Raw genomic sequence first — 15,433 nt, 5'->3', positions numbered from 1 at the left:
TCAAATGGAAAATCAGAATATTCAGAGAATGACCAGCGATTACCCTGTCCACATAAATCAAAGGGTAAAGTGAATTAAGGCCATTTAAAGCAGTGAATCCTAATATCTGGCATTATGGAAGCAAAACCCAGAGGCTCTCCTGGGCCTGGGGCAAGAGTTAGGGTCCGAGTGAAAATGTGGGCGTGAAGTTGGACATCCACGATGGGCCCGGTCAATGATGAAGACGAGAAAAGTCCAGACAAAAAGAGTCCCCAGGAAAGCCATTCTAGAGGAAATTCTAGAGGCCTGAAGAAAATTGTCTGCATCTTCTAATATCATACAGTCAGCATCATAATGAGATTACCCTAACTTTGAAACAGTGGAACCAGGCAACAAAAGCCTTGCCCTAAGTGTCCATGAGAAAGGGTCCTGCCTTAGCGTCAGGGTCACTTAAATGTCCGTTTACTAACACTGGTTCAATGTAAAATGTAAGTCATTTTGCTTTTAGAATGGTCTCAGGCACCAAGAGGGTAAGCAAAGACATATGGTAAGACTGTGGCTGGGTCCTTGGCACCTTCCCCGAGGAGCCCCCATGACCACAGCTCAGTCAGAAGCTAGGCCACTGCTGCAGGGTAGGGTTTCTCAAAGACAGGCGGGCTTGGAAGGGAGCCCAGGAAATGCATGTCCAAGTTCCTTGACCTCAATTTGGAAATCATACATGTCTCATCTTACAGGCAAAGAAGCCCACACACAGGGCACTGGATTATAGGATCTAGACATCCAACCACCATTTAAATGCCAGAAAGCTCACTAGATTGGCAGTTTCATCTATGTCTACACGGGTAATAACATACTAACGTGTGAGCCATGCACGCAGTTTCAGCTAGGGCTAGAATAAAATTATGGGACACCTCAATGCTTAGGGTTTTATTATTGTGGCTTTTTAAACGAAAAGGGAGATAACATATGGATCATAAAGATTTATTTTCAGTTCCTTTGCGCCCTGCACATTTATGCCCCAACACTTCACACTGAGCCTTTCTACGTTAAGAAGCAGTCAAGACAGTGGGCAGGAATCTGCTCTGAGACCACGGCTCTGCCTCTGAATGGCGAGATGACTTTGGAAATGCTACTTGGCCTCTGAGTCTGTTCCCTCAGCCTCACCAGGTCATTGTGAGAATTAAATGTGATAATTCAGGGGAAGTGCTTAGCTCAATGTCTAACACGATAAACACCCACCAATTCTAGTTGCCATTAGATAAATACTGTTTTTGTTTATTACACTAGTATTCTCATCATATTTGGATCAGAATCACTTGCGTCTAAGCAAGCATATAATCAGGTAACTTCCTGTCTTTGTGTGCCTTGTTCTTCAGGTCTGTCCAAAGCCCAAGGCACATTCCCTGATGACTTTCAGGCCCCGATCTTCATTACCATTTATGAGGTTTGAGAGGTGAGAGCCAGCTCTGCACTTGGAGCCATCATAGCGCTGCACAGACCCGAACAGTGTGTGCTTTCCCTGCGACCCCAGAGAGGACCTCTCCATCCTGCCTCTCCAGGAGCCTGCGCTCCCTGTCAGCCTTGCCTGGTTTTGAGGACAAAGCACAGTGCTTTAGCATGAGGTGAGCAAATGACCATTCACCCACCCCGCTCTCTGGGTCTGTAAAAGGATTTCTAAGAACCGTTTCGTTTGCAGCCGTCATTATCACGCTGGCCAATGACACATGCTAGCTTTCCTTGCCACGGGGTACATTCCAGACCCAGACCCAGGGTTAGTCAACTTTCCTACGGAGAATGAGGTAGTAACTAGTTGGGGCTTTGCAGGCTACACACAATCCTGTTTCATCATCTTCGTTTCTTTTTCCCCACAGCTCTTTAAAGATATAAAACCGGTGGACTGCATGTAAACGGTCTCTGGGCCAAGACTGGCCCACAGGCGACAGCAGAGACCCCTGTTCCAGAGCCCGGTTTCCTTTGCTTCAGACCACTGGGCCCCGGAGGAGAAGGCGCACTGAAGTTCTTCTCTTTGCCAGATCACACCGAAAGGCAGTCTCCTCGCCACTGCAGGAAATGGGCCCCTTCAGAGATTTCATGGGAAGGGAAGAGGGATTTCGTTGCAGTGCATTCTGAAGCACACGGTGTATCTTCACACGCGCCCGCACACATATGGTCTCCGTCTTCCACGTGAGTAGAAACATCTGACCTTTTCCAGCTCGTTTCCCTGGGAACAAATGTTAAAACACAATGTATATTCTCATCGAGCTCCAGGCTCCTGGCTGATGCAACGTTTTACGAGTGGACCCTGGAGGGTGTTTCATTTCCATTAGTGCCTGCCTGGCTGGCTCTCCCTCCCACCCCATCCTCTCTCTGTGTGTCCGCTCGGTCACATGTGCTCCTCCAGTCTCCCCCCTCCAGCGCCTCCCTCCTCTTACCGCCTCTTTGTGCTGCTCGCTCTGCGGCCTCGGAGCTGAAGGGCCCACATCTGGTTTCCATCCACCGCGCTGTTTCACTGAAGCCCGGCCGACCCAGGTTTCCTGTTCATAAATCATTACTCATCTGGAACGCACTCGGGACCACTTCGGGGGCTGTTTACTCAGCACAGCTCCTTTTTTAGAAGAAGTTTCCCTTCCCCAGCATTTCAAGTTGGCTGCCATCTTCTCCGTTGATAATTTTCTCAATTTTCAGTGTTGCGATGTGAACAGAAGGGGAATTCACTTGGAGAAGGCGTTAGAACAAATTGCATAAAAATTAGAGTTGGGTAAAACTTAAGAGTTTATAATACTAAAAGTGGTAAAAGAAAAAAAGAACTGGAAGGACAGATACTGTACTGAGGAGATGTGATATTTGATACTTTAAATAAACTTTTCGGAAGTGGAGGTCGTTAACACAATCATAGCTTTGTGCCAGGTCATGCTTGAACTCATTGAATTCTCTCAAGAAGCCTACCCAATAGGCACAATTGGCCTTACTTTACAGACGAGGAGACGGAGGCACAGAAACGGTAAGTAGCTTGCCCGTGCCGCTGGTACGTGGCAGTCCTGTGGCAGGTCCCAGACAACCTGGCACCACAGCCCACGATCCCAAGTGCCTGATGTGGTTTCTTCAACTGTATGGCTCAATATTTGGTGTTGTCTCTATCCGGATCTTTATTTCTTCCATCTCTCTCTCTTGCTCTGCAAATATCTCTTTCATTGGTTTGGTTTCTTTAATATAATTTGTGCCACTTTTTCTGTGTTAAGTGGGGTGCATACATCACGGTGAAGGATGGACACATAGAATAAAAGCAGAAAATTAGTTTCTATTTATTTATACAGACAATATCCAGATGGTATTTAGTCTCTCTAGTCTCTAGTTTCATAAGCCAACTCAAGAATCATCACAAATTCTTCTATTGCTTAGTGATTTCTGTTATTCATAAGCAAAATATTTATAACTAAGAAAAACCAGCAATTAGTTATCAGATTCTAACAAGGGGAGATGGCTCAGGTAGAGGTGCGGTAATAGTCCTCCAGGTCTCTCCATCTCAGAATGAGAGCTGGCAGCTGCTGTGATCCCCTGGGGCTCGGATGGCATGCCTCCTGAGCCTGGGACTTCATAATACATTATAGCAAATTGTGCTCCCTTGCTATCCATGCACTTGGTCATATAAGGAGTGGGTAAGTAAGTACTTGACCCAAACCGGATCACTTCATCATTCCCCAGAAACTGGTGCGAGGGAATCCCATAGTCGTGGATCTGTATCCCAGTGAAGAACTTTTTGGATGCAGGTAAAACAAACCATGTGTTAAGAGGTTCCACAAGATGGAGGAGGAGGACACTGGTGACTATTATGGGATTTTGTGATGATTGGGGCAAACTCACACATAGAGCCTGTTTTTCATAACAATGATCGATGGTGACTGCCTTTTTACTGAACACACTTAATGTGTCATGTGAGGTACTAGATACTTCACTTGCAAGAATTCTAGAAATAGATATTGCTATCTCCACTTTATACATGAAAAAACTGACTCAGAGAGGCCACACTAACCCAAGTAGATTAATATTAATTGATGCTGTAACAAGTACCACAGAGATAGTGGCTTCAAGCAACACAAATGTATTATTTCACAGCTCAGGAGGTCAGAAGTTCAAAATGGTCTCTCAGTGAAGATTAAGGTGTGGGAGGAGCTGAGTCCCTTCCCGAGGGCCGCAGGAGAGATTCTGTTCCCTTGCCCTTTCCTTCTCTAGAGTCTGCCAGCATTCCTGGGCTCATGGCCACATCCTCCACTGTCAAAGCCAGCATCAGAGCACTCTCTGGCCTTGCTTCCATTATGATACCTCACTGACTGACTCAATCGTTTGTCTCCTTCTGCCACTTTGAAGGAACCTTGTAATTGCATTGTGTCCAACCAGATAATCCAAGATAATCTCCCTATGTGCCATCTAGTGAACTTAACGCCCCTTTGTTATGTAATGTAACATATTCATGGGTTCTGGGGATTAGTACGTGAGCCTCTTGGGAGGCCCTCATTCTATCTACAACACCAAGGTTGCATTGCTAGCACCTGGAAGAAATTAGATTCAAACACGAGTCTGACTACAAAACTCATATTCAAAACCATCCCATTCTCCAGCCTCTCATCTGGTTTCCTCGCTGCTCCTTCTGACCCTTGAGTGACTTCCTGAGACACTAGAGCATCCTGCATCCAAAGCCTCCTCATTCCTTAAAGTCCCAGGTCACTCTCATCTCTGCTGTGGAGCCTTTCCTGCGTAAACTCTCCCACAGAGCATCGGAGTCATGCAGTCAAACCCCCATCTGCAGTCTTTCCAAGTGCTTGTAGATTCTGGGATAAATGACTGGTTGGTCTCTGTGCTACACATCTCATCTTCTGCCATCTAGTCATCTGGCTTTACGCCTTAGAGATAAAGAGAACACAAGTAATCTTTCTTCGACAGGAAAGCTTTTCACATCTATGAAGGAAATGACCAATGACCTCTCACCCCGCATCTTCTCATTGCCACATGGGAGAGCTCTGGTTCTTTCAGCCATCCGCAAGGCCAGGACACATTCCCCTGCACACACTACGGTTCACCAGTGGCTCCTTACAGAGTAACAATTCCTTAGGTTGGTATAATCAGACCTCCACTTAGATGCCACATTTCTATAAGCCATGTAAGGCCAAACCAGCTGTTCAGTGGGTCTATCATGGTATTTACTCAAAGTTAACTAATACTAACATGAATTAGAAGCATTAAGATATTTGCAACATGCTACCACTACAATACTATTTTTTATCTTATATTGGGAGGTATTATTGGGAGGTTTATTTGTGAGATTTGGGTGAGCAGACCTAAATAAAAGACCTTACATTTATGCCTAGTAAAATGTATTTTTACAGAGTCAGCCCCCTTCCACCAACACCTGATCACTCTCCCTTCCAGTTTCACGCCATTTATAAATATGAAAATGATGACTTATATGTTTCTGTCCATGACCAGTATGGAATCGGGTCAGAGCCCTATAATGGAAAGATAAAAAAACCTTTGGGTTACTGAGTCAAAAATTCCACTGGACCATCAGCCAGTTAGTAATTCACCTCATTCTACCAGCCTCCACCTCATATTTCTCCAGCGTGTCCACAAGCAGATCATGAGAAGCTTGTCAAATGCCTTGATGAAGAACAGATGGTGCCCTGTGTCAACCCATTCCCAGCTAAACTTCTGTGAAAGAAGGAAATGAGATCTGTGGGTAGTGGCAGCTGGTATTAGAGGAGTTATTTCCCCAAAATCTTCCACAAAGTAAAATGCACTGATAGGAATGATTGCCAACCTTACACAAAATGACAATTATAATCTTTAATATTATGGAAACATATAGAATCAACGAGCACAGTCATATAACCAGCTCTGCTATCAATGAAATAAACACAGTCAGCTCTTCCTGTCTCTCTGGGTTGTGGCATCACTTTAGCTGAGATAATGAACATTTGCTATAAAAACCACAGACATGCCCTCCAGCTCTGTGTAGTTGAAGTAATCTTGACATCATTCAAGCACACCTTTCATATCATCAACCAGCTCAGGAATGCCATACATCTGGCTGCAAACCTCAAGGAAGTTCTAGATGCAATAACTTTCTTCAAAAAGCACTTACTACTTAGGGAAAGTTTGGAAGCGAAGAACAATTCATAAGCAAAAAAAACAAATAGAATAGCACTATTCCCAAGAGAAAGATAATGCCACTTTATTTTAATAGAACAACTTTCATACTTCACAACCCAATTTGTATTTATGTTATAGCTCTGACATCTTTTGAATAGCTCATCCAAAGAAAGGTATTAGCCCATTACATTGAAAGGACACTTCTCAGGTATGTTCTGTCATACCTGGTAGTTAATGCCAAAGAGATTATAAACACGGAGGATGAGAATGTGTTTTCTCCCCTTTCATTTGAACACACAGAGCAGTTAACTGGAGGTGTGTGAAATGTGGTAAAGCAAAGATCATAGGCAAAAGACCAGCATTCTTCACTCATCAAATTTGTGACCTTGACCTGGCCACTCCAAGTGTCAAAAATTAATTTCCTCATCTGTAAAATGAGTTCTTTGTACCTTCTTTACCATGCCAGCTTCTTCTTCATAGTACCTTCTTCATCATTCCACCATCATTGTACTTCTCCACCATCTGTCTTCTCTAACATATTAAGGAAAACATTTGTTGCTGTGTTAGTCATGAAAAGTACTATGGTCTAGCCTGGCTTAATTTACCTTATCCCTCACAACTCTACTGTACCTTCTCCAAATTATACCTTCTCCATCATCATACTTCTCAACACTGCTGTACTTCTCCACCATTCTACATTCTCCACCATCGTACCTTCTCAACACTACTGTACTTCTCCACCATTCCTTCTTCTCCCCCATTGTACCTTGTCCACTATTGTACCTTCTCTACCATTCTACGTTCTTCATCATTCTATCTTTTCAACACTGCTGTACCTTCTCAAAACCATTCTACCTTCTCCACCGTCGTGCCTTGTCCACTACTGTACCTTGTCCACCATTGTATATTTTTCACCACTGTACTTCTTTATGGAACTGTTATGAGGGGTAAGTGAAATAATGTATATGAAATTGCCAACTCTAAAGCCAGGCTAGATCACAGTACTTTCCATGACTAACACAGCAACAAATGTTTTCCTTAAGATGAATCATAGATAATTCATACAAGACCAGCTTCTGCGGATGAGTGAGTATTGCCTTTGATCCCAAGCTCACCATTTGTCATGCTGTCAGAGCTTTCAGTCATTATATCATAATCCCAAGCACATTGACTTTTAGTTAAAATAGAACCTTATATGATGTATAAGCACTGCAAAATAAACTGAGCATGTCTGTATTCGCAATAACAAAATTACAAACTTAAGTAATTTGCAACAACATGGGTAGATCTGAAGGGTATTATGCTAAATGAAATAAATCAGACAGAGATAGACAAATACCATATGATTTCACTTACATGTAGAAACTATAAAACAAAATAAACAAACAAGACAAAAATAAATTCATAGATACAGGAACAAATTGATGGTCGCCAGATGGAAGGGTGGTTGGCAGAATGAGTGAAAAAGGGGAAGGGATTAAGAAATACAGATTTCCAGTTATAAAGTCAATCATAGGGATATACAATACAGGGAATATAGTAAATAGCATTTCAATAACTATGTATAGTGTCAGGGGTACTAAACTTACCAGAGAATCACTTCATAAGTTATATAAATGTCTAATCACTATGTTGTCCACCTAAAACTAATACAATATTCACTGTCTACTGTAATTAAAAAATAAAAAAATAATTTTTTTAAAAGTCGAGGGCAGTGAGATCATTCACTCTTAACTAAGGTATGAATTAACATACGTTAGTTATTGATAATGAGGGAAAATAGTATTCTATAATAGTAAAATATTTAAAGTAAAAATTATACTGAACTGTGCAATACAAAGAACATTCCACAGATAGTAGCCCAATGAACAGCTTTTGCAGCTGGGAAGCCTGAAGCTTAGAGAGGTTAGGAAGCTTCCTCGGGGCCACAGACAACTTCAGAGCCAACCTTGGGATTCAAACTCAGTCTGTCCTGCTCTGAAGCCCTGGCCTTTCTGCTCTGAGCTTGCACCCCTCCCAGTACAACAGCTGCCTTCAACCTCTAACTCACCTCTTCCCTGTTCCTTAAAATGCCTACCGGAATCCACACCATTGTTGTCTCGCTTTCTGGTTTTTATCAAGAGGACTCGGGCACCAGGCCAACTGGAGGTTAGGATATTAGCCACACTGAGAATGGCTGGAGGCAGCCAAGAAGACCATGCCAATGTCCAAATGGGAGAAGTGTATTCAGACGTGTCCAAGCAGATGACACCACCCAAGGATGAGCTGTCAGGTTGGTCCAGAAGTGGATCGGCTTCCTTCCTGAACAAGTGGAGCTGGTGTTCTCACCCACCTGGTTCAGGCAATCTGCAGACAAGACTGGAGCAGAGGAACCAAGGCCCCCATTGTCCTGAGAGAGCAGGAATCAGGCAGGAATTGGGACCTGGGCCAGGAGACGGTGGTTGGGGTTAAGCTCTAGAATCAGGTGGATGGCAGCACCAGACAGACGGGAAAATAAGAAGGTGCTGTCACCCCCTAGGTCTCACTAGAGGCTGGAGAAGCAGGAATTGGACATCAGTCAGAAGAATAATTCAGGAACCTGTGGTGATCAATCAAGAATGCTGACATGCTGCCTACCCTGATCAAATCTGGCACAGGAAGAGTGAGAACTGGTCCACTAAGGAAGGACTCAAGGTGAGTACAGCTAGGACATATTGAGAAAAGAGGGGCTCAGTGCTCATCCTGCTCCCATAACCATCTTCACATCTGCCCGGTGAATACTGTGTGTTATTATTATTATATTGAATTATATGTTCATTTATCAACCAAGAGCTATTGAGTTCCTACAATAGGCTAAGTGGGATTATACAATGTAGCTGAAGCAGATGGTCATGTGATTTTTGGTTTTCTAATTAATAGACTTTATTTTTTAAATATATTTTTTATTGATTTCAGAAAAGAAGAAAGAAAGAAAGAGAAAGAGAGAGAGAGAGAGAGAGAGAGAGAGAGAGAGAGAGAGAGAGAAAGAGAGAGAGAGAGAGAGAAACATCCTGCAACTCAGACATGTGCCCTTGACCAGAATCAAACCTGGGACCTTTCAGTCTGCTGGCTGATGCTCTATCCACTGAGCCAAACCATTGAGGGCTAGACATTATATTTTAGGGCAGCTTTAGTTTTATGAGAAAACTGACCAGAAAATACAGTTCCTATGTGTCTCCCTTACTCAGATCCCCTTATGTTAACATATTGCATCAGTGTGATATGTTTGTTACAATTGATGAACTCAGTTAGTTAAGGTTCCTAGCAAAGGAGGAGCCTTTTCCTCCATGAGTGGGGAGTCTGAGCCCTTGGGGGTCCTGCCTCCATGTAGCTGTGCTCAATCCCTGCTCCCGGTGATCCAGGAGGCACCATGGGAAATCCTGAGGGCTTCATCCGCACTCCTCTCCACCCAGGTTGGGGAACATCTGGTTGGAGACTGGTACCCTGGCTGACATGGCTACCTGTCACCCACTAGTATGACAACAGCTGTTTCCAAAGGAGAGTACTTACGTGCTCAAGAGGGTGCGGACGGGCTCCCGAATCACGGGAACACTACTGTGATTCACCAGTCCAGGCTTGTCACGGCTCCTGAGGCTCTCTCACACCCACAGTTTCGGCAGGACGCTATGCTGGATCAAAGAGCCGCAGCACGGCCTCCCAGCTGGTCTCCATCTGCCCCCTCCATGTGTCTGTCTTATGATCAACCAAAAAGTCTTTAAAGAAAATAAGCAAATAGCTTGTACAAATAAATTTAAAGATACAAGCCCTAAAGTTTACAAAGTTAATTTTCAAAGAAATAAAAAGAAGTAAACAACCTAAAAAAGTGTTGCAATTTAGAAAGGCAAAATGGAGTAGCATGGACCGAGGTTATGAACCACCAACACACCATCGGAAAGGGTGAAGAGGCTGCCCAGGTAATGCTTTGAAATGATTCAGAGGATAGAATAAAAGTAATGTGAAGACCAAGGGTGATGGAACACAGCTAAAAGGACAAAGAGACGGTAGTCCAATATGATGGCAGGTCTAACTCCAACACTTTACTTATAAAGTAACGGTCCACACAACCCCTCTGACCTCTGGCTTAGTGAGGGGCCCAGGCACGACCCTCAAGTTTGGGTCAAATCAGATACTTGGCTTCCTGCCTCACCAAAGAAGGATTTGGAAGCCTTTGCCGTTGAGGCGAGTGTGCCCTCAGAAGCACTTTGTCACTCAGCCCAAGTGTCCCCAGAGAGGTCCCTATGGCCTTCAGCACCTAGAAGCCTGTATGCACTCATTCCTCACCGTTCTGTGCCTGCACAGTGGAGAGGAGGGAGGAAGTGGGCGCGGAGGCCAATTAGGAGATTCGGGCAGTGATGGTTGATACTCCTGGCCCCTAATAAAAGGGAAAGAAACCTAAGTTCTGGGGTGAGGGAATCAAGAAACAAAAGATACAGTGGCACCAATGGCACCTTTCCATGTCCCCGCCAAGGATGTGATCTCGGTCTGGGCATCCTGCCAGCAGGGCCGAGGCTGGGACGGATGCTCTGCTGACCTGTGTCTATTTCTGACCCTGTTTTTCAGCCTTAGCAGGCCATTGAGAGCTGCGGTCGGCCCAGAGACTTTGGTACCCCGGATGACCTGAGTTCCTGAGACACCTGAGCCTCAGTTCACAGCACCTGGGGTTTCCCTGCAACAGGACCTTGGGGAGCTGCCTCACAGCTTCAGCTATGGTACCCGAGGTGTCTGAGCCAGGACCTGAGACCGCTGAGTCAGTCACTCTACATACGCCCCAATAGCTTAATGTAGCAATCAAAATTCACTTTGCTTCAAGTGCTTGGCTGACCCTTTTGCGCTTTGTTGCTCTTTTGTCCCTGCTGTGGCTTCTTGAGTAAGACAGGCCCTCTCACACAGGGAGGTGGGACCTCAGTAGGTATCAGAGAAAGGCCCTGGACAGGAGCAGATGTACCAACAGCAACTACTGCACTGTTTTTGAACAGTAGCAAGAGACAGGGGATTTGTGAGCGTGGCAGCAGAGAGAAAGTGTGTAAGGAGAAGAGCAACAATAGATATGAGTTCATCACAATGTAAAGCCACATAAATAAAAGAAAAAACGCTGCCCTGGCCGGGTGGTTCTCTTGGTTGGAGAGTTCTCCCATGCACCAAAGGATTGCAAGTTCGATTCCTAGTCAGGGCACATTTGGGAGGCAACTAATCAATGATGTGTCACTCTCACATCAATGTTTCTCTCTCTCCCTTCCTCTCTTTTAAAAATAAATAAAAACATATTATCGAGGAGGATTTTTAAAAGAAAGAAAGTGTTAAGTATTTTTTAAATGTTTATGAAAGTCATTCAATAAGTGCAGAAATCTTTAAAATAGAAAAATAAGCCCAAACTGGTTTGGCTCAGTGGATAAAGCATTGCCTGTGGACTGAAAGGTCCCAGGTTCGATTCCGGTCTTGGGTATGTACAGTGGTTGCGGACACATCCCCAGTAGAGGGTGTTCAAGAGGCAGCTGATCGATGATTCTCTCTCATCGTTATTTCTAACTCTCTATCCCTCTCTCTTCCTCTCTGTAAAAAAAATCAATAAAATATGTTTTAAAAATAAATAAAATAGAAAAATAAGTATGTCCAAAAGAAAACTAGCACATTGGCAAGACAGACTGTTGAGTTTGTTCATTTAGCAACTGTGACAAACTGCTCCGAGCCCCTGCCCACCTTCCTGCAATGCGAGCTGGAGTCAGCGTGTGGGGAGCGGGGAGCACACTGGGCCAGGCCTGGAGAGCAACCTCTGGCCTGGAAAAGCCAGCGTGTGTGTTCCTGTTAGACTTTTACAGCTGTTTGGGACACATTCCGTTTGCTTCAAACTTTTACTTCACTGGCAATTTCAATAATTGAAAATAATGCTATATAAATTCTCATATCTGTAATTCATGTATGCAGCAAAAATGTAATAAATGAGCACATCCCTAGCAGACATTTCAAAGAGGAGACATTTTAAAGAATGTTGGTAGGAATGTAAATTGGTGTGACTTCTTTGGTTGGCAATTTGCTGACGCACATCAGCAGAGCAGAAGCGGTGTAATTTTATCATATGTCCTATTCTTCTCATTTGTGCAACGGTAACATTTAAACTGTGTTAACGTCTGCACAAGAGGTTGCTTATCACTGTGTTTTTTCCAATAGCGGAAAAGTGGAAGCAGAGTAGGTCTATGCGCCAGCCTCAGCAGCCCAGTCCCCAGTCCCTCACTCTGTCCCTCGTGGCTCCCAGCCCTCACTCCTCCCACTGCAGTGGCCCAGCCCAGATCAGGGCTTTCCCTACTCCTGCCAGACTGTTAATAGCCTCCTCTCTGTCTCCCTGCTCCCATCTACATAAGCCTAACGGCTCATGCCAACAGTCAATGTGGGGTAGATTGTCCTGCTTTACAGAAATGGAATGTTTACTCAGTATCCTCTGACTTTGTTGTCTTAAACATGAGCCCTTTTGCGTGATGAGTGGGGCTCTTCAAGATCAACCTTGTCTCCGTCGTCTCAGGAAGGGCCCACAGTGACAAAGTCCACATTCCCTGAATACTTCCTCCCCCAGAGTGTCAAGCAGTTGCCATGCTCAGTACACACTGAGCAGGGACACCCCTTCTTTCAAGACCCCCTCTGTCTCCCCTGAACCCCGGAGTGATTCAAATATACTCTCCTCAACTCCCACTCTTCTTAGTCTCACCTCCATAGAAACAAATGTTACCTCGTGTTTACTCGCCTGTGTATCTGCCTCTAAATGCTGATTAAGAGCAAGGGCTATGATATCCCTACTGGCTTTCCCAGGGCCTGGTTGTAGAGGGCCTCTTGGAGTGTGTGTGCCTTTATCAGAGCTCAGCCTGCCGCACAGCAATGCCTGTGTACGAGGCTGGACAAAGACTATCATCCCGTCGTTGTCCATGCAGAGTCCGGCAGAGCGGCGCCCTGGTGGAAGCACTCACACACACACCAGCTGGTCTTAGATGTTAAAACTCACGTATGTCCTCGCCGTCTAGCATGGTTGTTCTGCGATCTGCTTGGCTTATGGGATGCACAGATGTGCTGAAGGCCAGTTTGAGAAGGAGGACCTGCTCTGGACCTCACGCCCAGAAGCATCTTCCTCCAGGGGCTGCATTGATGACAACGTTGTGGACATTGGGCCCACGTTTTAGGTCGGCTTCCTCTTCCCTTGTGGCCCCGACTGCCCAACACACCCCGGACACTTGCTGCATTGCACCAGGTGCTGCTTGTTCTTTATGAAAACAGTGCTGTGAGCATAATGAGTCTCCAGACAGCACCGGCAACTCTCACAGTCAGGCCCGGGTTCACAGTGAGACCTCTAGACTTAGATCTGCTACTCCTGTGGTCAGGGGTGGGGTGGCGGGGGGGCGGGGGGCGGAGAGTGTGGGGAGATAAAGCTTTCAAGCTAAAGCTTCAAGGTTTTGCACAATTGTACACAGCTGACCAGACACCGCAACCATGGATTTTAACCCCGTGCCTCTAAATCAGAGGTGCCCAAAGGCCAGATGGGCCTAGAGGACACATATTTGCATTAGTGTGTTATGTTAAAATCTTCAGACCTGAATGCCTATAAGATGGACATTTCCCCTGTAAACCTCAAGTCCCAGCAGTGCCCCCTCTGGCCTTACTCATCTGTGAATCTGTGTGCCCTTGATGGCATTGTATCTGTGTCCCCCCGTAAGCCAAACCTCCTCACTGAGCTCCACACACAAGGGACTGAGCCCATGGTGGTCTCTGAGATGCTGCCACGGTGATTGATCTGGCTGTGGATCCCATGTCCTCGGCACTGTCCCATCCTGCCCTCTTAGAAAGCTATCAATATATTGAGGCAGGTAGGGATCTGGGGCCCAGGAGCCTAAGGAAGCGTGAGCTTTGCCTTTAAGGCCATAACAATGGGGAGTGGCCTGGAGGCACCCAACTAATGGAGCACCTCTCTGAAAACCAAAAATTAATTTGGGGTGGGGTTTGAGTAAGAACTTCTGCCCAGGAAGAACAGTGTCCCAGGGAGACCCGGCCGACAGCTCCTATATTTTCTCAGCTGATGGAGACCAGCGGCCAAGGCAGAGCCTGGAGAAGTCTGCCCACTATTTTTAGCCCTTCTCCCTGCCACGCTGGCAGAGGCTGCCTGTTCACTCGATGGCAGGGGAATGGTTCCATGTGTGCGAGCTGGACTGGGGCTGCTGTGCCCCACCACCCAGCTGCTTCCTTAAAAGGCAGGAGAAAGTCCAGTGGGAGGCTACAGGGACCAACCAGCACGTGGCCCGGGCAGAGGAGGCACTTCCAACCCCCAGAGCCCTCACTCCACACTGAACTCGCTGCGTGTGAGCATCTTCAAGTGCAAATGCGTCTTTATTTTGAAACTCAAATAAGGATAGGGATCTGAGCTGACAGATATGTTGCAGCCTGGTCCCCTGAGGAAAGACGATGCCTGCATGAGTCATAGAACACTCTCTAAATTCCCTTCAGACATTTGCGTTACAACTCAAAGCTGCTGGGCCACTGGGTTAGAGTGTGAGGCTAAACAGACCCAGTCCTCAGCTCGAGCCTTTCCCAGGGCAATCTCACAGAAGGAGACAGTTTTCTGAATGTAGTCCAAGATGGATAGAATACAATAGAAAGGACAGAATACAATATAACATGATTTATAATAATAAAAGCATAATATGCTAATTAGACTGGACAGCTGAACGTCCTTCCAGACAAAGCTGTGGCAGCTGTGAGGACCGAGGGCAGGCAGCCACAGCAGCCAGCAGCGGTGGGGTGATGGGGGCAGTGCCTTCCCCTGATTGGTCCAATAACCTCCCACAGAGGGAGGCCAGACTGTGGCTTAGGCCCTGCTCCCTGGGCCACCAGTAGGATATCCCCTGAGGACTCCTGGACTGTGAGAGTGTGCAGGCAGGGCTGAGGGACACCCCCCAATGCATGAATTTTTGTGCACCAGGCCTGTAGTTAGTATATAGTCTAATTTGGGGACTTTAGTCTGAATAGTATAAAATGTGTGTAAGTTTTTATTTCTGGAAATGTTAATATTTACTTTTTGTTCTATTGAAGCTGTGTCTTATCCTGAGTAGCCTCAAGCCCCTTGATGAGTTGGGAAGTCCAACAAACTCTTTATCGTGAGAACTAAGGGCCACGCACTCCATTGCCATTTCCCTCTTTTGCCCACTGAACCATAGAGCAGCAATATGGAGACATTTTTGAAGTCTTCTCACACAGCTCTAAACACAAACTCAATCATTACATGGTTTTCCAAGACACTGTCATAGGTCATGGCATTAGC

The 15,433-nt window shown here is 45.6% G+C and overlaps 1 long non-coding RNA gene across 1 annotated transcript; it reads right to left on the bottom strand.

Moving 5' to 3' along the window:
• Nucleotides 1-909: 909 nt before the first annotated feature.
• On the bottom strand, nucleotides 910-8,315 carry LOC311626328. Its single transcript, XR_014795669.1, has 3 exons — nucleotides 8,174-8,315; nucleotides 2,412-2,693; nucleotides 910-2,200 (listed from the first exon to the last, which is right to left on the bottom strand). It is a non-coding gene; the product is annotated as an uncharacterized lncRNA (long non-coding RNA).
• Nucleotides 8,316-15,433: the final 7,118 nt, after the last annotated feature.

Source organism: Pipistrellus hanaki, assembly GCF_964339955.1.
Source record: "Pipistrellus hanaki genome assembly, chromosome: 8".
NCBI classification, from domain to species: domain Eukaryota; kingdom Metazoa; phylum Chordata; class Mammalia; order Chiroptera; family Vespertilionidae; genus Pipistrellus; species Pipistrellus hanaki.
The sequence above is the reverse complement of the archived record's forward strand: the minus strand, read 5'-3'. Positions and strand labels throughout refer to the sequence as shown.